Source organism: Temnothorax americanus, unplaced genomic scaffold (genome assembly GCF_048541705.1).
Source record: "Temnothorax americanus isolate GAGA-0224 unplaced genomic scaffold, ASM4854170v1 Scaffold13, whole genome shotgun sequence".
NCBI lineage: Eukaryota > Metazoa > Arthropoda > Insecta > Hymenoptera > Formicidae > Temnothorax > Temnothorax americanus.
Window position 1 is genome coordinate 545,552 of NW_027509264.1, and position 24,682 is coordinate 570,233.

At 44.4% G+C, this 24,682-nt stretch overlaps 1 protein-coding gene across 1 annotated transcript in view; it reads right to left on the minus strand.

Moving 5' to 3' along the window:
- Positions 1–24,682, minus strand: part of LOC143894009 (chymotrypsin-2-like) — a 144,330-nt gene that overhangs the window by 118,039 nt on the left and 1,609 nt on the right. The window lies entirely within an intron of this gene.

The following is a 24,682-nucleotide window of genomic DNA, read 5'->3' on the forward strand; positions in this document are numbered from 1 at the left end:
TGATCAAAAATAAGATTCGCCCCGAGCGGTATCTGTATAGGTGACGTCGAAACCTCGTCGTTCTTTCAAGATTCTTTCTAATCGCCTTTCTACGCTGTCTTTCTCTGACGTCTGTTGCTTATCCTTCAGCGATCCCTCACCCGATTTTGAGTTTCATCCTTCGTTCCCTCTTCGGTTTGCCGCAGTCGAATGGTGCAAAACGATCGACTCGATCCCTGGCAGATTGGTTTTAACGAGTTTCCTTTCAACACGGTTTATCGAGGAATTGCGGACGCTTTCGATGAGTCCCCCCGGCCGAATACGCCAGGGAAATTTCCACGGAAGATCTTAATTAAAGACGCCCGCCGAAAAATGAAAGCTTCCCTCGGATTGGGGAGAACGGCGTTATTGCCGTACCGACGCGGCGGATCCGATTATCGCGCGGTCTGATCTATTAACTGTGTGTACGTAACTTAAAGAGATTCGCGAAAGTTGAGCTACGTCGCGCTGCCACTATAACTCAAGTAAATACCGATTAAATTTTAGTTAAGAGGTACTTCACCGACGAAACATGAATTCGGGTATTTTAAATCAAAAAGATAGCGCTCGTCAGATGTTTCACAAAATATTTGTCTCGTTTCTAATTAAATGCGATGTAATTTTCATAATTGAAAGAGTTATCCATTTCTTGCAATTATTTATACACCATCAAATGCATTTCTATTTATTACGTGAAACAGGATCGCTATGTATTCAGTCACGCTATGTCAAGGGTTAAAAAAAATTGTCATATAAAATTATTAATACAAATGAAGCAATGTAAAAAATGTTATACGGTAAATGTAACACTGCAATACGTCGAATTAATAATCTTTTTTTCAAACTTCGCCTAAATTCAACCTATTTTATACCGGGTAAGCTCCCTCGCACGTATACTCGCACGCAACTCGGAGATAAGCGCACATCAGCCGGCGCGGCGCTGTAAGTCTATCGAGCTTTCAGACGGCAAAAAGTGGAGGAAGCGGAGACGAGATTTGGAGTAGGAGCGAAAAGAAGCCTGGCTTTTAACAGTAAGACGATGGAGGCCGGGACCCGTCTGATAGGAGATTGACGCTCTAGCGCGTGAGAGACCGACGCGGGAGGAAAAGAAAAGGGAAACAGCAGGACTTACTAAACGCGTGGCGAAAAGGGCGTTTTCCCTGCCATTTTCAGATATTTAAATCCGCGCGAACGACTTCGGGGTTCCGCTCGCGGATCACCCTCCCCCCGTACGATATACGAAATCGCGAGAGGCGAGAGGCTTCAGGCGTGGCGAATCCAGGCTCTTGTCTGGTTGGCTTAAATGAGAACGGGAGAAACGCGGCGCAAATAGTAGGAGGGAAGTAAGGCGGTAGAAAAGATATAGGAAGAGTGCGGAGTGAGTTGTTCGAGCGTGACGTGTATTCTTGTCAGGGTGAGGCCGAAAGACGTAGTACACAGCAGACTTTACAGGCCGTTCGCCAGAGAGGAAAAAGAAGACAACGCGAGAGAGAGCAAGGAAGGAACGGAGGAGAGCGAAAGAGAAATTGTTGAGAAAGAGAGGATCCCCGGTATGTACTTCTTAATGGTGTGGGTGTGTCGGTGCGGATGGAGAAGTAAGTTTTAAAAACATCCCGGCCGACGCGCCTTCGCGGTGCTGGTTTTATCGCTGCCTCCTGCCTCCAGGAGGACCCTCTCTCTCTCTCTCTCTCTCTCTCTTCCTTCTTCCTCCATGTCTCCGCTCCTCTTTAAACCCCCATCCGGGCAAAGCCTTACCCGCCGTGGCACCGGAGCACTTGCCTACGTACGTACTGTCGGCTGTAAATCCACCGAAAAGCATCTGCGGGTATCAAGGAACAAGTCCGGGCCGCAAACGCCGCGCGTCGGGTGAGCTTTTAAAACCTGCATGAGCACCGTGCAATTTCGTAACGATCTGTGCACGCAGGTGCTCCGAGTAGAACAACGAGAAAAAGTTACCGTCTAAAATACACTCTGAGATGTGAGCTAGAGAGAAGCTTAGAGCTTCTTATTCAAACGCGTTTATCATTACGCACAACGCAGCGAGAATCCCAAGGGTGAATATTCATAAGAATACTTGTATGATGAATAAAACTACAATGAGGCAAAGAAATTAATATTAAAAATTTAAATCATTATAAATGATAATAATTAAACAAATATAATCCATGTTTCTTTCAATTTTTACGAAATAAAATTACATTTCCGTAAATAGCAATATTAGCTATTCTCATGATAATTTATTTGGTTGCGTCGCGATCGAGGTTGCGATCGATTGGTGATTTTGATAATTCGTCGACTACTTGTCTCGATGCATGAGCATTTACTCGAGCATACTCGAGTACAAAGCATGTAATAAACTACGTGCAACAAACTGAAACTGCGAGGCGGTCAAAGAAGGTGACTAAGAGACGTTTTTAGCGTAAGTTCGGCGCTGACGCGGAACTCCATCTTTACTCTCCTTTGCGCTCCTGGCTCGTCTACTTCGACGTTACCGCGTTCATGTCATTCTGCCGGCCTTTTTGCTCGAGAGATACTTTCCCTTTGACCGACAGGAGTAGATTGGATATTTTTCCTTGTGGCGTACCTGGTTTTTCCCTCCTGCGAGGCGGACCAGCGAGACGCGTATCGCATCTGAGGCTCGCGCCTTGCCTAACGCAATGTGCCCGCCTTCGCACACGCAGACGAACGGATCGCGGGCGGCGATGGTGCCGATGGTGCTGTACATTTGCAACGGCGAAAGCGGCAGTCGGGGAGCGCGGCGCGAGAAACAAGTCGTCGCATCAACATCCTATTTCATTTCCCATTACGTAAACGTCTGAAGCACGCGATTTATTTGTTTTATTTTCGTACGGAATGTTCTTTGGCAGGACCTCAAAGGCAAGCCGGGGCCCACCGTCTCGCTCCGTCGTCCTTTTCAGCTCTCTCCCTCCCGCGGTGGTTACCCTTGCCGCTCGTGCAACCCTTGTAGAGACCGATGACTCCTCACATATGATTACTATCGACGTGAAGCGAGCTAATATCCGAATTTTTGCGATTCCTTTTACGGAATATTGAAAGCCATTTTCATCCTTCCTTTTGCCCTGTCTTCTCCCATTCCCCGGAACTTTGACTTCCCGGCTCTATTGGAATACACCGTTTTGTCTCTTTATAGATTCAGAGCAAAGATCAAGCAAAAAAATGGCCAAATATATTGATCATAAATAAATAATGTAACGAAGAATTTTGCTTCGATTCACAGACTTGCCCTAATTTCTTAGATTGCAGATGGAGATTTCACGATACTGTTGCCCGATAAAATTCGCAAAAGTCAGATATTACCGTAATGCGTATCCGCGAATAGTAATTATACAATTAGTCGTGCATTCTCTGTGGTAATACTTGATACTGATGCATATATAAATGCGATAATTTCTGCGATTTTGCGCAACTATGTGAGTACAAAATCGCTATTTCAATATTAAATCGACACGATAATAACTGCGGCGATTCGAGGTAATTGATATTAATAAATGCAATGTCGCATACATATACGAATGTAACATAATTTACGTAATGAAATCTATGATATTAGGCAGAGGTACGCGCTTTGAAAGCGCAATCGATTGCTTAATCAATTAAAAAGACAACGGACTGATAAAGCGTACAAATCGAACAATTATATTTCCAATCCATTAAAATTGCAAATCGAAACTGCGCAAAGAATGTAAAGCATAAAAGACACTGGGTGAAATGTAATAATAAAACTGGAGCAATGAATATCCTTTGAGCATAATGGCTCGCACGTAATGAAAAAATTTCAACGGCTTTAAAGAACGTACTTTCGTTGTTGGTAAAATTGCACGAGGAACGGGGGCGATTGTATCGTTGAGGTGTACTTATGACACAGCGCGCAGCCGGAATCGGGACAATCGTCGGATTCGCAATGAAATTTCGCGTTTGTATACGTATTCTTATACCCGCCGGGAGCGCGTTTCTCGGAAACGCGCTCGGTGGTGAACGAAAAGAAGTTGCGAGGCAAAAGTTTTCCCTGATGCGATTACTCAACATCGTCATAAAGAAACAATCGGCACTTCTGCCCTCGTGCTTTCACGCTTCGCGGGGAATGCAATCTGCACCACCCGCGTTGCCCGCCCCGCGGCGAAACAAAGCTATTTTTCCGCGGTTACGCCGAGACCACGCGCGCCTCCGCCTCGCCCCGATCCCGGGATAAAAAGAAATGTTATTAACGTTCTTTTTTGTGGCTTGACCCGGGCGCGCGATAGACGGGAAAAATAGGTTAATAGAATCCTAATACGAGCGCGCGCGGCTCGAGAGCGCGAGCGTTTTCTTCTTCTCTTCGGACAGTCGAGCGAGAATGTAGCTTCACCACCTCCGTTTCACCACCGAGAAAAAGATGCAATTGGTTCTTACACGCGGACGTGTAATCACATCAAAGTTTCCGTCGCGTGCTTTGATCTCATGGAAAATCTCTCGCAAGAAACGATACGAAAATGAAAGGTCGGACCGGTTCATTCATGCTGTGCGCGCGCGCTCGGTTCTCTTCTTCGGGATTGCGTTTCCCGCTAAGATATCACCGCCTGCGCAAAATCGTCTGATATTATTGCACCGAATCAATGAATCACTGACGGTTTGCTCATTCTCGTTGATACTCTTGCTTTAATTAGCGAATAGTAATTATAGTCGGTTTTTTATTTAGACAATAAGATTGACGTTAGCGTTGCTATATCAAGTGACTCTCGGTTGAATATCAAAGGATTAAGCGCGTTTAATTCTTTGAGTACAAAATAGCGCGACACGTGGAGTGTTCTGTGTGACCGGATTTACCTGGCAATAGAAAGCGCTGTAGCCGGAATTTTTTTTCACGTTAAGCATAAAGTACCGAGTGGTTGTGTAACATACGGCTGAATGTAGGACTTTTACTAAAATATGTACATTTTTCGACATTATTCATTTTTAAACGTTAATTTTTTCATATAGATACGTCAAAACTATGTTAAAAGAAAATATGCGTATATACAACGACCATGTTACCTACGTTATGCATCTGTAACTCCGAAACGAATATCTTACGCGCATATATGTGCCTATATAGTATTGAAAGGGTAACAACGATCATTCGATTTGTAGAACTAGCAATGCACAAGAAGAAAAACAATCACATCGTGCTGGGACTAGAATAGAGGAACGCGAAAGAAGATAAAACTTGATAGGAAGGAAAGAGGCGAAGAACGGAGAGGAGAATTCTCCGGAAACTTAACGACTGCGAAGTCAGACACTAAGACCGCGTTATTTCCAGGCCGACGATGCCTTTTGATCTTCCAAAGTCTAGACTTCCTTCAGTCTTCCATCCTATGCTCGGCAGTCGTGCTCACTAGGAAGTAAACGCTTCGGGACCGACTTATCGAAACTTTACGGAACTACGCCGATATCCGATTCCCCTCTACCGCCGCCTTCTCTCCCTTTCTCTTGCCTATCTTTCTCCTCCCAATCTGCTCTCCGCCACGACAGCGAACCCTCGTCACTATCTATTCTACAAAGACCTTTTTCCTTCTCAGGCCCCGCCGATAAATCGTATCCCGGTAGCCGTATTTTTCTTAAGCGGTCTTCTTCTTTATCGTTTTCACCTTTTCTACCTTCTACATTGTCGGTTTGTACTTTAATGGCTTATTCTTTTATTTCTGAAGTGTGTATCTTTAGAATTCAAGAGTATTGTACTTCAGAATTCATGCGGCATAATAATATTAATAGATCTTTACGACAAAATGTTTTTTTTTTATGAAGAAAAACTATTTTCAATGGATACACGTACCGTTATATTACAAATAAATAATGTTACCCTTGATATCTTATAAACTGTCGTTTACTGTACTTCTATCATCCATTTAAGAACCGGGGCATACGGAGTTCCTTAAATCTCATTCATATTCCTCGCGGCCGATCTCACAATTCCGTCGACTATACGTTCGACTCGTAGCCGCACCACTGTATACAAAGTGTTCTATTGAAGGAGGCTAATAAAACCGGGCCTCAAAATAGAACAGGGTTGTTGAAAGAAGCCAAATCAGGTCGCGCAGATCCCGCAAGCGATCTAAATTGAAATCGGAGCTCCGCGATCGCAGACGGAAACGCGAACTTCGAATCGCACCCCTCGCGCGCAACCCTCGCTCCTTCTGAGGCAGCGTGTCGGCAGTCATGCCACCCCTTTTTCTCTTTCTGCCTTCATCTCTCCCCTTTCTTCTCTTAGTCATATCGACTGCCGTCGTCGCCATCACCGTTGCCGTCGCCATCGTCGTCGTTGTCGTCGTCGTCGTCATCGTTGAGTAACCTTCTGCTCGCCATACAACCCGCCTCACTACTTACGTTCGGTTCCAGTGAATTAAGCCGGGGGAAGTCAATTGGAAAAGTTTTTATTGGCTTGCGTTTAGGAATTCCACGATGCCAGGCCGTGGTGTTCGGATTTGTAGACGACGCCACAGCTACGCGGCTATTTCGGCGCGGATGAAATCGTGCGAGACAGGCGAGCTGACGCTTTCCCGAATCGGAGAGCCGTCTCGTTCGATTCCATCGGTGGCGCGTGGGTATTTCTTCCTCCCCCCCCCATGGCTCCTCGTCTTCCCTGTACTTACGATTAGCATTTGCCTGACTGGAGGACGTAAACCTTTCCAACTTACGCGGGGTCCTCCGATTCATTCGCTCGATTGGCTATCAATTTCGTCGTACATCAAACATTCGCAAAGTAATATTGAATCGCGAAGTTCTCAGAAACTGTTGGAGCTTTTATAGACATGACATATCTAGATCGAATTAGCGACATTGCTAGATAAATATAAATGTTTCAAATAGCGTCCAAATAAAATATACACCTTAAATGACGTGGACTATAGAACATTTGATCGGATTTCTTCTGCGCAGCAATAGCGATCCAAATTTCATCGAGGTTTTGACAGTTTCGTCAACCACTTGACCACTGTAAAAGCTTTAGTTTTATTTCGGTAAAATCCATTGTATAAAACGTGTCGTTCTGTATAGTTTACACGTTCGACATCAAAATTAGTATGTAACGAATCGCGCGTGCAAATAACGACCTCGTCTATATACGAAACTCGTTACGTGCGGAAAACAAATACAGCACGGTCCGCCACGCCGGATACCTCAGAAAAATGGCCAGAAAATGGTTCGCTGTTCGCACCCCGGTATTTTCCCCGGGCGTATAAAAATATGCGCTCGTCCCTCGCCGACTTCTCCCCCGCCCCTGTTTATTTTAACACTGCGCGCATTTATTCTCACCGAAAAATTTCGAAATTTTAGTTTTCGTATCGGTCGATTCGAGGACAAGAGTACACTGTCGAATGCATTTTCGATTTTTCACAAAAAAAAGCTCTGCAAATGAGTTAGTCAATACGAAAGGGGGCTATTTTAGCGTGAAATCAATGGACGGTCCATTAAATGCCCGATAAAAGATCCAACCTGAAAGACAAAGCAAATCAGGAAAAAGGAAAGAGCAGCAAAGCAAAAGATATACGAACGAGGTAATCGAGGATCATCCGTTCCAATTTCATTAATATCCCGCTCGCGTTCTGATGTGTATATCGGCAGTCGACTGTGCGAGTAAGCGCGGTTAAATTTGGCACGGTCGCACGGTCCACGGCATTATTAAATTATTCTGCCGTTCGCGATTATACGGCGTAGTTGCTATTGCCCCATCGGATGCGAAAAATCGATTACTCGCGGCTCGTCGCTGCCGTTTCGTCGCCAATCGCGCGAATCGTCCGCCCGTGCCTCGCGAGGGGAGCGACAGATCGTCCCGTTGTTGCCGTTGTCGCCGTCGCCGCCGTCGCTGCTCGTCGATTCTCGCGAAAATAAATTTTGCAAAATGCCCACGCGCGGCCGTTTAAGCGCCGGGAATTTTGGGAATACTTTACGGCCCGCGTGCGATCCGATATTTGTGAAATACGAGCGGTGCGGGATTCACGAGCACGGGGGATGCTAGGGGATTAAAAAAAATGCGCAAGAATGATCGTGACGATCGCGACTGAGCTTGATGTGTCGGCAACACTCATAAATTAAACTGAGAGATAATCGGCGTGTCTCGCGATTTGAAAGTACCGCGAGCGGAATAAGAAAACGTGGAATAAATTGTCAGTGATTTTCGAAATTTTTTCGACGAGAATAATCGGCTAAAGGTAACAATCAGGGCTAATTGCGCCGAACGGTTTATATCAATATGCGTTTATCGCACGAACGACGGGCGCTGATTTATGCACAGAGGCAAACAGCTTCAAAAAAAGGACGGTCTGCGCGCGAAACGTTCGTAAAATTGATCGGGGCGAGAAGCGCGCGAGTCCGGTCGGCTGATTGTAAATTGTAAGCAATTTCGTAATTGCGTGGACAAAGCAATTAAGCCATTTGACCGAGCGTGTACGAGGCGAGGCGCTCCGTGACAAATACATCGGCTGACGTTATAACCGCGCAAACAGAGAGCGATAATGCAATTTGGATAATACACGACGGGCGCCGCGCGCGTGCACCAGGTGTAACGGGATGAGCGTAAACACGCGCGAACCGCGCAACAAAGTTGGATCACTTGATGAAAATCGACGGCTGCAAAAGGCCAAATGTTATTCCACCGACGTGCGCGCACGCTTTCCCCTCCGCAAAACGTAAAACTGAAAATCCACCGTGACGTGACTGCAAACGTTTTTCGTAGCCGCGAGTGTGCGCGCGTATTTTTATTGCGACTTGAGCGTATTGTGCACGACCGATTTGCAGCGGGGCGAGGCGCATCTACGTGCATACATATTTTTATATCGTACGAACTTATTATGCCTCGCTCGGACACCGGGGGCGGCGATGAGCATCGACAAGAGCATAACGTCCCGTTTAATAAAACGTTCAAGAACGTTACCGTCGTGAATACTCGCGCGAAAAACTCCATTCCGCTCTTAATCGCGCGGGCGACTAATTTTATTCACCAAGCGCGAAATTTCGCCCCCCAAACCACCGCCATCCGCCTTAAACATTCCCGCCGTTATGGAACGCGCCATTATCCCGGGACTTCGAAGCTCGTCATTCTCGTTTCTACTAAATTCCATCGTCGAACCCGGTGAACCCGGCGGATAAAACGAAGGAGCGAAGAAGCGAAGGAACGGACGGATAATAGCGCGAGGGACTAGCTGCTTCTTAATTTCGCCGAATGCCACGTTTCTCGTTCTCGTTCGTAAAACGCGAAAGACCGCCGCGGCGGCGCGCGTGGCCCGCTCGGTCGGGATTCCACGGCGTCGTCAGGTCGGAATTTTTTCGTCGAATCCGGGCAATCCCGGCACGGCATAAAACTCCGCGAAATGACCCATAAAATTGAACATTTCCCCAATATAAGTACGCGCATTCAGGTGCGGTCGCATCCAGAGCCGGATATGCACGCGTGCTTTCACCGAGACGCGGGAATGGCGAAACGGACAACGGAAGAGCGGGGTTGAGGGTTGGCGGTATACCCGGGACTCTCGCGGGTAGAAAGAGCGGTAAGGGTGGCGGGCGACGACGAGGGAGTGCTCTCGGCGGAGACGACGAGCGTATCGAGCGTGTATACGATCCCGGGAACAATTTTAACGCAAATGAGAAATTCTCTCTCTCGCCGTACGATAAACAATCGAGATAAAGGATTTATGGTCGCGCGGGAAACAGCTGCCATAAAAGTCTCGGACTGTTTCCAATCTGTCAACTCTCCGGTGCCACCGAGTCGGAGCGAGACAGAGGGCCAAGGCTGCCTCTCGTCACCCTTTTCCCTCCGACGCCGGCCTCGCCGTTTTCGCCTATCGCAGATATCGACGGCGATGGACTGTATCTGCGTACACGTATGTTACATTTACTCGCGCGCGCTACTGCTGTTCGCTAGCAATCACGGTATTGGATGTTTTCCGCGCTGGGACACGCTGTTGTTACGCCCGCAAAAAACGGTTACGCCAGTTGTACGCTGCTATCCTTAAAATCATCAAATCTGTTCGATTTTTGCAATTATATACGTATTGAAAATAAATATTGTTTTACAGAACAATATAAAATTAATTAATGCACGTTCACGTAGTGTGTATTACTCTATACATGATTTTGTCTGTCCTAAAATCCTAATCTTAAACGTTGAAAATATATCTTATTTTGTTATATTTGTACTCCAGAGTATAATACAAGTATAATATAAATAGTATTAGTGATAATTTTGAAGTAATTTCGTAGTAATTTCTCGAGTACTGTGCGGTACTATAAACGCTCCAGCCTACATATTAAAGACATCTCGCACTGTCGAGGAGGATGTCACACGCGTACGGGCGGAATCGAGCCCGGATAAGATTCGGAACTCTGCCGAATTCCCACGGGACGAATTAAGGCATGCGCGCGGCCTTCCCGCGCGTATTAACAGCGGAACTATGGTGTGCGCGTTAATGGATGTTTAAATTATGCATTCGCGCCTCGCGCTCTCTCGGCGTCAGCCGTCTAATTAGTTATTTATACATTCCAAGCGGGCGTGAGTTAGTGTCAATGATTAAGAAGGCACAGGGCGAAAAGCGGAAGTTTCGCGCCGAGTATTTAACTTTGAGCGCGAGTGAATTGTGCCGGGGGAACGGACGATGTAGCGACAGGGGGAGGAGGGAGGGACGGACGGGGGGAATGAGGAAGAAATCGGGAGCAAGCAGCGGAAGAAGCGAAGTCCCGTCGCGATGTTGTACACGAGTATTCAGCGGGGGATAGTTTCTCGCGTTTATGCGAATTTAAAGGATCCTCCCTTAAGACTGGCCTCCCGCGAGGGTCGAAGTGGAGGCAGTCTGGAAATTTCAACTCTGTCTCTATCTCGTCGTCGAGACTTTATAATGTCGGTTTAATTGTATCTCGCTGACAGATTGTTGGATAATTAGTACTTGTCGTTCGGCGACGGGAGACTCGTTAAAATGTGATTATCGCGCTCGCGTGATGCCGAGGATAAAGATTCCTTTCGATTTTGGTTGTTTATAATTGAGTCGCGGCGCATGAGATATATATATATATATATATATATATATATATATATATACCTCTTGAGGCGGCATGATAAATGCGTAAAAAATTGGAGGTATATTACAGAATAGGTACTTTATGCATCATCGATACTCATCTAGAGAAGCGAAATTGAAATTGCGCGAATATATAAGTGCTGCATCGAGCGTGATGTATAGTTTCCCACGTTACGGGAGTTCGACGAACTAAAATTACACATTATGACGCATTGTTCCCTAGCTCTCGCTGTAAACGGCGACATCGTGAGATTGATAGGAACAACCTGAATAGTGCACTATAGCTAAGGTTAAAGTTCGTCTAAATTCTGTAAGATTTTCATTTTGTCTTCGTTCACACAGAATGTCTGTCCTTTATATTAAAAACGGATGAGCATTTTGTAAGCAACGATCTACCTCGAATTCCACGAAAAGTAATGTATATGCGCAACAGGTTTTACACAATAATAGAGTTATGAATATTCCAATATTTTTGGATCATGAAATCGTTAATGTCAAAATTTTTCCACAGCACATGTTACGTATTTTTTAAACAACAAATCTCTTCCAACGGGTCCGAACGCGATGATGAATCTTCCATCCTATCCGCATTGTATGCGCGTGAAGCGTCTCATCCATCGCAGTGGTCCTATTTCGCTGTCACGGAAAAGAAAAAAATATGAAAAGAAAATAGGTGCACGCATCACGTGTGTAACTGCAATTTCGCCGAGATCATGAACCGCGGGCAGGAGTCAGCCACATCATTAAAAAGCGAAGTAGCGCGAGAGAGCCGAAGAAAAATAGAAAAGCGCGATACCCTTTTGGGCACCTGTTTGGCATGCCTCTCGCGCACTCGTCTACCCTCCCGCGCCTTATTTTTTCCTATCCCTATTTCTCTTCCTCGACTACCTACTTCCCGTCCCTCCGTCAGTGCTCCCATTCGCCTCACCGTGCTTCTCGCCAAGCGCTCCGTCTCGTTTTTCTCGTCGGATTCCGCAAAGTGCGGTGTTCCGTCCTCGTAGCAGTCCTTCCGGCCTTCCGCATCCGGTCCGAGGGACTGAAACCGGCAAAATTAAGAAACCACGTCACGCAGCGGCACCCATTACCGCGAGGTAAACATACGACTCGCGTACACGCGCGGAATATCACGCAGGCGATTAAAAAAAGGAAAGTAGCAGTCCCCGGTTGCCTCATGAAGTGGAAACGGCTTTAATCCCCTGATCGGATTCCCTCGTTATTCGCGTCTCCTTTTTCCACGTCTTTTAAACGTTGTGTCTTGATCAAATTCCTAAGCAGACGATAGTTTTCTTTCGATAAAAAAAACAGAAGAAAAAACGAAACAACTTGTCTCTGACAAGAGAAGCGAAAAAAAATTATAGGGTACAAAGATATTTCAGCGTCCTGAAATGTATTTTAAAAAAATGTATATACATATAAAGTATACAATGTCTTATTTATATATCTCACCGTACGTAATATTTTATTACATTACTAAAATATAGTAAATTGATTGTGGGATTCTACGTATCAAAACTTCTATTTCTTTCGAATTGACATCATATGATATAAGAATATTATTTTCACTTAAAAGTATGTCTCAAGTTATATCGTGGTGTTTAGTCTTCTGAATTTTTTTATCGCGCAATTTGCTTTTCCTACTATTTAATAATTGACATATGGTAATATTAATTAAGGCTATTGTATGATTAGAATATTGGTCGCTTCTATTCAAACATTATTGTATACTTTGCATAAACATGAAGCCGAATACTGTGCGGTATGTGTACTCTATAATCTGAAATCTGAATAATGGATATGCACTAGTAATCTGATAATAATTAATTAATTAAGAGTAAGCAGAGCTTATATTCCAGCAGCGTAAAATATAAGCTTTGATGTGAAAAACAAGCTATTCGTCTGTATTTGTGAACTCTATAGTGTCCTCACTCCTCTCTATATAAATAATTTGTTTCGTGTTATTTAATTATTAGTAATAAACCATATTTTTAAAATGAAAGAATATATAATAAAAATATTAATAAAAATATTCTGGCACTTAAATAATTAACTTCGGCACAGAAATATGGTTATATTTCCCGTTATAATACTTTAATGTGTCTTATAGGTCAGACTTCTTCATTTCTTTACGAACAAGAACAAGTAGAACATCTCTTTCTGAAATGAACTTCTCGGAAAGTTAAAATTCGTATTATATATATATACTTATTTAATTCCTACGCTTTCATTGCGAGCTGATCGTTAAATTCTTGTCGTGAAACTTTGTAATTACTTGGAAAAACTTTTTGCTTGAATCGAGTGGACTCCCCCTTCTCCACAAGATATGCTTTCTTTTCAAGGTTTTCATTTTCTAAACTATAATTTCTATATTATTACGTATTCTTTATTAAAACATAAATAATTTTAACTATTTAACTTTGTTTCACTGTTATGCTGTCTGAGACTGCGCTTTAAATATTACACTTTACACTTTCTACGTCTTCATTGCCGGCCGAAAATGTGATCGCTCTTGAGCAAAAGATTAACTGTCGGGTGTATCCCCGTACTACTCATCCTGTCCTGCCTCTGTCCTTCTCTCTCGCTCACTCCTCGTCCTCTCGCTCTTTGTGTCATCAAATCTCAGAACGGTTGCATTAGTTTCACAAACATTTGCCGGCTGCGCCTCCCCAAGAGGGTAGAAGAACGGTGCTCCAGAGAAAGGAGGGGGACAGAGACACGGGAAAGTGCAATATTGAATTCCCACAAGGCCTGCGGGGTCACCGTCCTCCTGACAAATCTACGTCGCCGGGATCAGAGAGGTCCGCGTCGTCTATATAAATTTAATAACACGAAATGACGTGACCTCCGGGAGACCTCGACCCCTTAGCTCGGCGTGCACCGAGAACGCATCAATATACTGCAAAACGCTTGCATCCACGCCCTCGTCCACGTGTCATTCGCGACGCTTCCGTGCGTCGAAGATGCCGCTCGTAAAACTGATTTAAGATATATGACGGTCGACGGGGAAGAAAAAAATTTACTCCCCGGTCGCGGTGCGGTGTATTTAATGGAAACGGAGGGCTTCGGGAAGGTGTCCGAACGCACCGGATGTGCGGTATATGGAGTCTCGCGTCGTTAGGAAGAGAGAAGTTAATAAATTTTGCACGCTTCGCCGGCTTTTTTGCCAATGAGTACAATGAGCATCAAATGCTGGTACCGTACGTTTAAAAGGCGAGCCTCTCGCTCGATGCGTACGATGATAAAAATCTACCGCCTGATATAGTTTCGCGCTTCGTCGATCGTCGACGCGGGCGTGCTTTTAGAATGCGTATTTTTTTTTTTTTTTTTTGGTTAAAAGTTCGCATGTACACAGAACCCGGCGAAATAGCACTTTCGAACACGTATGCTATGTGTCGCGCGCGTTAAAACTTTAGATCAGCGAAATGACCGCACCCTGCTCTTCTTCCCCTCTCTCTTTTTTCTCTCTCTTTTCGACTCTTTTAATAATTCAATAATTCAATAATTGAAAGCGTTATCAGTCGATTCCGCGGCAATAATGGCGCGCAAAATAAGAAGCCGGTTCTGATTTCTTATCTAAATTCCGCGATCGCGCGCATTCCTTCGTTTGAAATTGATTTCCTATAATAAATATCTCCACTCGACCGCGACGCCCCTTGGGTTGGTACTCGAGATCGTCCACGGCACGATGTAATTTCTCACCGCGTCCAGCCGCTATGGATTATTTTATGCAAATGCGGAATTGAAAGTGGTGCTCGGCGCCTCGTCCCTCCGTACCTTTCCGCAGGGTCCAGCCTTTATTAATTCTTCAGATAACGCGACCAAGTAGAAGAGAGAGGGAATTGATGAGTGGATAGTAATCTAATTTACCGCGCAATGTCTGGCGACGCGATTATGCGCGCGGCGTCTTTTTAATAAATTTACATAGAAACAAGTAATACTACAAGGCAAATCTGCGCAGATTTCAATCGTATAATAATCACGATAACGCATCTGACGCTGTACAAAGTTTTTTAAAAATCCCGGATAATCAATTGAAAATTAATTTTTCCTTAGCAAAATTTTACGGAAAATCATTATCTCGTCGCAAACTTTTAATTTTATATACGATACATCATGCAACGCGTCCCTCTAACTCTAGACCTATTATATTTATGATCCCGCCGAGATACACACTGCCATATGCGCACCGCCGCACCATATTGAATTTGAGAGTGCGCGCCGTCGGATTGGATTCCGAAGTTCTAAAAGGGCGGCGTGGAAAAAGGGCGCAATGCAAATTTTATTTTCCTTCGCGATTTGCATACGCGTGAGCGCCGATAAAATTTCATCCGTTTACATAATAGCGTGTCGTGCGGCCGCGTAAATATTGGAGCGGCCCGTGACTTATCCTCGAGATTGTTATTTCTCTCTGATATCTACGACGATTGCGTGTATAATGTTAATTGAGGTATCAAAAATGATAAAAATGTAAGAGATATATCTTGCTCATTTAAAAAAATTAATGATACTGTAATAACTGTCATATAATTTGTACTCACTTGCTTGATATCCGTCAATCTATTTTTTATTGTTTTTTTGTCTACAAAAATAAAATGAAAAATTGCTTTTCAATTTATTGCATTATTTAGTTTTTCTTCACGATTCCTCAATAATATCCTCTTACGAACAAATCTCGCTCTTAAGATTTTTTGTATTTGTGCTCCTGACAGCGACATCGCCGTCTGCGGGAACAACAGGCGCGTGCATGGTGACTTTACGCACGTACGACGAGGTCCCCGGGCGTCCCTTCCAGAACGATGCAATGTAAGCGCAACGACTCGACTGCCTGCGAGCGTCAGAGGGACGCGAAGGGAGAAAATAAAAGAAGACGATGGAAGGGGGCGGCACGTTGTGTCCTCTTGAAACACGAGAACAAGCGGGTGTAACGCGCGATAACGCTGCACGTACAATGTGCCGGGTGATGCCACGCCGACGCCGACGCCGACGCCGACGCGGCGTCTAGGGAGATTGCCGGGCCAATAATGTATTTCTCGCCCGGAAAAATCCAGCAAAGAGTACGTTCGGCCCAGAGATTTAGTCATTTAAAATGCATAGAGTTCATAACTTATTCCCGGCCGACTGCCGCACGCCGCGCCGACCTACCCTCGTTTCGCCCTCATCGACAACGTGTTTTCACGTGCTCGTGATTCTCGCGCTTGCTTCGTCACCGCCGCGTCTCTTCCACCCGATACGGCATCCGCGCGTGAAACGCGCGGCTGAAAATAAAATCGCGATGGAAAAATTCTGGGATGCTCTTACGGCGGGTGCGAGGACTTGTACCGGTGAGATTTGCGGCGCACGAATTCTCGTTAGCGGCTTTTCATTTTCGCCCGCGAATTCTGAAAATAACAGCGGTTGAACGTATCCCGGCCGCACGGGACACGGCGACTCAAATTTCGCGAGGCGAGTCACGCAGTATATCTAGGGTTTGCGCGGCATATTCCTTTTATCCCGCTCTTTTTCCCCATTCCCTTTGCGCAAACCCCGACGTCGCGCTGGTGTTTAACGACCGTGTTACAACCGATAAGGCAGTTGCGACGAATGCAAAACCCCGGGGCTGTAACGAGGGAAACGCGAGAAACTATAAAAACCAGTTAAAACGCCGAGGTGAGCGAAACTCGACGCGGAAACGCCAGTGAATTATTGCACTCCGCCGAGATTTTATATTTCTATTACTCTCTCCCGCTTCGCGCCCCTCACATAATGGTTTAATTGGACTTGCACACACGTGTCTAACAATTAAGCGTACGTGAAACGGGACGGAAGCTGCGCGTTGTGCTCGCGCTCCCTTGAGGCCGCCGCGCCCGTCGCCGCCCGCTGCCGCCGCCACGCGGCTAAATGTCACCATAAAGTCGAATTATTTTCAGATTAAGCCACTGCAAAAATATATTTTTCCCCAGCGGAATAGCCAGAGCGGTCTGCTGTTGGAGCACTTTCCGTTTCGCTGCGGTTTCCCCGATCAATGCGCGTTGTGTAGCGTGTGCGACCTCGCACTCAAAACGGCGCTTAGCGTTTCAGCTGGCTTCCGGAATCGATTTTGGATATCTGCGACATCGCAAGCGCGAGTGGTTTCAGGTCGCGCAAAATTTTCGTAACATTGACGCTATCGCGTCGATAAATTTTGAAAAATGCATACAGAAATGTTTGTGCCGCGCGATCGTATTGGTATCGCGACGCGACTGACGATGCCGCCGACAATAACGCGCGATAAGTTAAGTTTGGTCATAATTCATACTTGCTCGCACGTTAGAACACGGTAATCGTAGCGGTCTAAAACAATCGGATTCACCTGTTGATTGATGCATCGTCGTAATCATCGGCACTTAATTACAACGCGCAATTCAAAACTCATTACTTCCATTTCGCATTTCTAATTGGCCATCGCAATTTAACGTTACATTAGTCATGAAAACTACTAACTTTTGGTAGAGCAATTACTTTGCGTGGAACCTTGCAATGCAATATTCAAGGCTACGCATACGAAAGCATAAAAAGGGTTCTCCAAATGCAACGTGAATTAATAAACTCTTTCTCTTGTGTGTGTGGGCGACCAGAGATAAATTTTATAATTCTATGGAGCTTTCACATGTGTCGAACACAAGTCTTTTTATTCTTTATTTCTCATAATCTCCGATCTTCTTATTCATGTAATTATAAAGTAAAATAGCAATGTTGATCAATTGTATTTATTATATAATAATTAATAATAAAAATGCGTATGCAAATAATTGTTTTAAACACTTATCATGTAAACCCGATTTACATCTCAAGAGCAGCGTTGCGTTTGTTACAGAAGACTTCCATGGACGGAAGTCCTATTTACGTACGAAATACGCGTTCTTCTTTCCCCGAAACATTCGTACTACCGCCACGTGAAAGCCACGAAATTTTCATTAAGACGAAGTCCGTGATTACGACGCGAATCATTCCCCGGGGACTCGAACCTCGAGAGATTGCTACCCCGTTATTCCATTCCACGCTAGCTCCGGTCGTTTCTCTCTTTCTCTGTTCCTCGCGATACAACCTGAGCGAGAGCTCGTAAGCACGGTGCGATAGCGGGCACGGAGTTACCGGCAGGCAGGGTCGTGTCGATGGTAAAGCCTGAAGCAAACGTGGACACGATGGCTTGCGCCTATAAACTCGAGGAGCGTAAAGGGATCGCACATGAGGCGAGCAAGACGCGAAATGCGACTGCATCTACCTGGCCAGTCGGTGCTGCTGTAGAAGCATGCATCGCGGGAGAATAAACGATCGACCCGCGGAACAATGACTTCGTCGTTCCCTTCACTTACGCGGACAGTTCCGGGAGGATTTCAGCGTCCATAACTTCAAATAGGAAGCTATTCGACCGGCGCTTGTCTCGAGAAAGAAAGTGGCGGAAGAGGAAGAGTGGCGAAAGGAGAAAGAAGCGGGGCGCGAAAGAAACTATAGACTGCGCTACCGAATGCTATACAACGCTTCAAAGTTGAGTTTCTTCCACGACACGACGATGCAGTTGGTACTGTTTGAATCCGCGGATTAAGAAACTTTCAGTATGGTAAGCAGTCGTGTAACCTCAACGAGCAAGGATGCTCGTGTGAATTATGGCAGATTTGCGTAATCGCGAGCTCTTCGGTCCCATTTGGCGGACAAAGTTCATTGCTCATTCAGGGGATGTATAGTTACAGTAGAAACTTTTCCAGTTACGTCTGTTTGATTTTATCCTTTAAGAGTGCCTTTCTTCTCTCTATAGGGCTGTTCATACGATTCAATTTGTCAAAACATATTTTAGAAAAAAAAAAACATTAGATTTTTCTTCTTTCGAAAACAGGTGGTGATATTTTCCAACATTATTTGTGCCATTTAATTCGGTCTAGGTCAAATTTAAGTTGAAGTTCTGCGAACAGCTTTATTCGTTAAATAACTAAAAAAATACTAAAAGCTAGAGCTTCCACAAGGTCGGTACTTGTGGAATAAAATTTCCGTACTCCAGCACCCTTTGACAAAGGTAACTTCTTTGAACTTGGGGTCAAGTACCAAGGGGATACGGCACGGAACAGGCTCTTAGAGCAGGGATTCTGGAGGAGTCTCCTCTAAGTGGTAATTCCGTGTTTTCGCGACGGTTACTCTCCAAGTAACGCCAACGAGAATATTCAGTAATGAACGAGAACGAGGCGCTCATGTCTTACGGCATTCGGCAACAGACTGCTGTTCCGCGACGGTTCCAGGAATGATTTAATAATGCGTGGGGCATTAGCTTGGGCCGAGTAACGTAAGCAGGGATAATCCTTTTAACCAGTTGTCTGGTCCCTTTAACCTCGGGACCCGGGCGACAACTAATTCCGCCAGATATTGCGGGGTGCCGGCGTCGCGTCGTAAGCGAAGAACTGTCGTCGCTACTCAGCGCGGAGTATCCTCGCACATACATATCGCACGAGCATGCCATACCCGTGTACGTACAGCAAACACGAGGCGACAATCTCTCTTCCTGTTCCCAGAAGGGGCGGATTGATGGAAGATTTTCAAGTTTATTGCTGAGGGTAAGGGAACAGCACGAGCGCATAATTTCGGACTCTTTCGCTATCGCGGGAGCTGAGAAACCGCCGTCCCGCGTCGACCTCTTAATGGTAATTGGCCCTATTTCTAACGAGCCTCTCGAGGACCAGTAGCGTGACATTGACTTAAATAATCCATAGGGTTGAACAAACGCCTTAATTAGGTGGGCTCGTTCGGTATGGTCGCGTACTTGCAGTCGTAATCCAGAAATATGGCGTGAGAGGGACGAAAGTACCGAAAGTTCGTAAACCCAAAATGAAACGAATGTATTAATATGTTACGTTTTGGTTTTCAGCTATCTAATTTAGTTTTTTTTAAATATATACGCATTAATAACATTCAGCAAACATCTCCAATTTTAATGTGACTTAATTTGTAAGTATCGTAAATAGTAATAAACGGTATCTATATTTGTGTTGCAAAAGAAATACTTTTATTATTTAAAGTCGCGTTAAAATGAAAGGAATTGAATTTATTTAACACAAACTTATCTCTACCGCGTTGATTCACGAGAGGATATTTAACATGTCCAATAGTGGCACAACACGTTTAAAAACTTTTGAATGTTCCGCATTCACATCCGTTGCGGATTCGCCAGCCCACAATGCGGCGAATGCGAAGAGAATACGACACGTTTCATTGTCGATTATCGGTTACCGCACATTATACATATAGTATTATCTGCTTTATAATGCAACAATCTACTTAGAAGTTTATTTGCAAAAAGTTACATTTGCCATGGTTTATAACTATTGGACAATTTGTAAAAATAATTTCTAAAAAAAACAATTTGCAAATTCAATGTTAGAGGTTTGCATTAGTTAGATTTTTGAGACAAGATCGTGAAAATCCGAAAAGAAGTAAATTTATTTCACGCAATCTCTCCGCGCAGATCATCCTATTCTCCGTTCCATTCGACAGCTCGGCGATGACACGCGCCTCAATGAAACACGAAAGACCGAAAATGTGCTGAATCGTCAAAGTCCTCCTGGCTCCTTTCGTCTTCCGCCGCGAATGTCGTTCGCTGCTCCAAGACCATAAACCCCCCGGAGCGGGATACGTAGCTTGGTGGAAAGTAATTTCCTTGCCGGTCGTAGAAGTTTCTCTCGCGAGGAAAAGTCACCGTGAAGTATTTCTTCTTTCGTCAGAATCGCGATCGTCGTCGATGTTACTCGAAAGTTACGATTACTAATCTCGTATTCCGGATGACTATTTCGGATTGCAAGTTTCACGGGGAGGAAAAACGATGTTGGTGAACGCGCTTAAGCGGTCTCCAAAACTACGTTGCGTTATGCATTGTTATGCATTTATTTACAATATGCTTGCATATCATATTTTATTGAAAATAGAATCGTATCAGTTTCTGTAAAATGTTATGTCTCGACACATTTATCCTTAGTACTAACTATAACCAATTCATTATCCCGATGGACCTATCGATAAAATATTGGATGGTATAATCATACCGCGGATACGTATGAATAAAATACGATCGAATCGCGGTAAAATGCGGTGTTACTCTGTAAAATTTATGAAGACCACACTATAACATTCTTATATTAAGGTTCGTTCCGGTTTATAAGCTCGTAAACTCGACATATATTATACCGCGTCGGTATTATAATACCATGTGTATATTTTGTGGCCTTCGCCCGGCAATGTATTATTTTAAGTAACAACTAGAAATGCGCCAGTAATGATGTGGCGCGTAATTCTATCGCGATGATCCCGAGTGGACTTTCTCTTCGAGAACTAGTAAAATCTGCGACGAGAGGATTCTCGCGGGGAAACTCAACGCGCGGATAACGATAATTGTCGGAACAAATGGAGGGTAGAAAACGTATGTCTCTGTGATATTACGAATATTGATTTTGAAGTTTGACGCTCAGTGCAATATCTGATTTAATATTTGAGAGTTTCAAAAGCCGATGTATCGTGACAGAGGAAAATTTCGTGTCAGTTTTGTACGTAATAACCGAAAAGCCAATGGGACGTGAACCCCGGCGGAATCACCATGTAGAATATGTTTCGCGTCGCGACAACCGGCCTCAATATCCGACGATAATTCAGCGCGCACCTTCCGAAAAAAGAATTCACACTTCCGCTTCAGCGACTGCTAGCGAACTTTGCGGATACTTGATGGAATATTTCCGAGTCCACGGATAGACGCGAGCCAACGCGGCGCATCGGAGATGAAGGAGGTGTATTGATAAATATTTATAGGGATATTCGTAAATTTAAACGAAATCCGATAATAGGGGATTTCCGATTCCGACTCGCCTCAATTATACCCGCTGTAATCGCCGTGTAGCGCAGCGCTTATTTTACGATACTGAACATTCTCTCGCGATCTAAGCTGCATGATAGGACATTTTCCAATCGAACGCCTTAGGTCGCTCTCCTCTTGCATCGAGTTATGCACCGCACCTTTTTTGGAATTAGCACGCTCCGTCAGACTCGTTACGCGAAAACAGGTCACGACTAATTTCGGTAAATGTCGCAATGTATACGAAAAATAGAACTATAACCAAGAATAAAAAGGACCTTTAACTTTTCTAATACATTTGAACCTTGTAAATCTTAAATCGGTGATATATCTACGAATTATCAATTCGTTATTTATAATCATCGATAAAACGACGCCAGATCTAGTCTGTGTGCTTAAGTTATATATAAATGGATACTAATTAGATCCGTATCTGTCGCACGATGTCAATATTCGATAAGTAGTTAAATTTCAATTTGATTTGTGCGAAATCCCCCGCGGTTGGTTATATCGGGAAAATATGAATTAGGACGCAATGTTCGTGGAACATCTAAATTACATCTTGGGAACTATCAAAACTATTTAAAAAAACTATTAAAACGAATTAATGTTGTATCAAGTAAAATATTACTTTCGGTATACTGTCTTCTTTGATTTATAATTAAATTATATGATTAAATTAAAAGACATTTATATATAATTTCTTTTAAAAATATCAATCTTGCCGGAATATTTCACAATTTTCGTGCTTTGTCCCCCGTTAATATCACGCGATAGCCGATAAGATATATCACGGCGCTACCGCGTGTCCTTCTCTCTCGTAAACCGAGCGTTATTTAAAAGTCAAAAACTCGAGCAGTATAATAAAATCATGCGGTAATAAAAGCGGGGACGGAATATGACGATGCGACCATATGACGTGCCGGGGTACGCGTAACGATGTAATAAAAACATCCAGAGCTTCAATATCTAACCGGGCATTCCTTTCGTTACATCGGGAATTTCAGGCGAGTCGGCGAATCGTGCGCTAGCACCATTAAATGGCGATTCTTCCGGGCGTTTTAACGTATTACTGAATGTAAAGGGATGGCTGGTGCTTAATCTCCTTTTTTAATCTTTCACTCAGGATACGCTGACCCACTTAACGCGAATAGCCTTATGAATCACTGTCGGATTACCAACAGCCTTTTACGAAGATCTGGCAGTGAACGTTTCCGAACCATTGGTGATGTTTTAAGCAGAGAAGACTAAATGGATGACAAATCTTTCATAAAAATCAAGAAATGTTCATCAGACATCCGCTTTCATAATGAGCAACTTGAAAAATATTTTTTTAAATTTAATATACATAAGTAATTTTTAATATCTAACGCTCCCTGAGAAAATAGGCGGACATAGTAACAGACGCTGTTACGCGAGAGCGTTGACTAGACGAATCCGTATTCTCCGATTGCAAAGCAAAGCCATGGCGAATGTGAGATAGCCTCGTAGCTACAGCAGAGCGCGTGAAGAGAGCAGAGGTCTCGCTCGTGGAAGCAGAATTTGAGGTAATCGGTTCTCACTCAGCCACAGAATACCTACAGCGCACGGTCGAGTGCAGGGCGTTATTACCTCGGTGTCCTGACACCGTGTACCTATAGGCGATGCACTTAACGTTAACAGTGAACCAAGTAATGGCTCGACGGTGCACCAATAAAGAAGGGAGCCGCCGCGCACCTCGCCCCTGTCGTCCGTCATTCCCAACAAAGCGTCCCGACATCGCTGATTGGAATCAATCGCTAACAGAGGAACAAGCCGCGAGAATGGCCCCGGTCGAAATATTGAGCCGTCACACGCTTTTTTACGACGTACGGCTGTCGCCCGTGATCTACGTATGGAAACGGGAGGGTTTTTTCTAAAGCGGACAAGCACCCTTGCGGTCGCGATTGTTGCCGGACGTTTTGAATTTCCGCCAACGAGATTTCAAACATCTCATATTTTTTATATTCCCATTTCGTCCCCTTTGATACCAGTGACACATTTGATGTAACCGAATTTCCACACATCTCTGTATATGTTATATTTTCTGTACGCAAGTATAAGTAAACCGCACGCAATGCAAGTAGTTATTATTAACTCTTTTGTTACGTGTAGCGTTGACATTGGTGCGACAGTAAAATAATAGAGTGGATAAATAAAAGAGGATGCAAACTAAAACACCCCGAAACCACGTTGGAGAACGTTTCTCTGTTATCAGTCAATATCTTGTCTCGATTCACTCGGTTTGCTTCACGAACTCTTCATGAACTCTTTGAAATTCGCATTGCGAATATTTATCCTCGTACGAGAACGAGAGTACCTTAACGAGAGTATTTCCCAAGATGAAGGCTGCCGTCACAAGCTCCCGGCTAGCTCACGCCAGGAAGCTTTTATACAGACGGTTTTTACGTTTCGGCAGAATCACGACGACACGGGGTAAGATCAAATCGCTCCATATATCTCCGAAAGTTCGGAGAGAGAGAGAGAGAGAGAGAGAGAGAGAGAGAGAGAGAGAGGAGGGAGGACGGTGTTATGCGTTTAATAAACGTACAATGGTCTTCGGTACGGAGCGGCGTGCAAGTTTGAGCGTTAGCATGCGTCTCTTATGACGGTGTGAAATTTCACGAGATTAAAAATTCAGAAATATACCTAACTCGCGAGAGATATACGAGCGGAGGGTGAAGACTTCTCCCGTTCTCTCTGCCTCGTGGCGAGCACCCCACGATTTTTCCCTATCTCCGAGCTAACAATTACGCCTTTCGCGAAT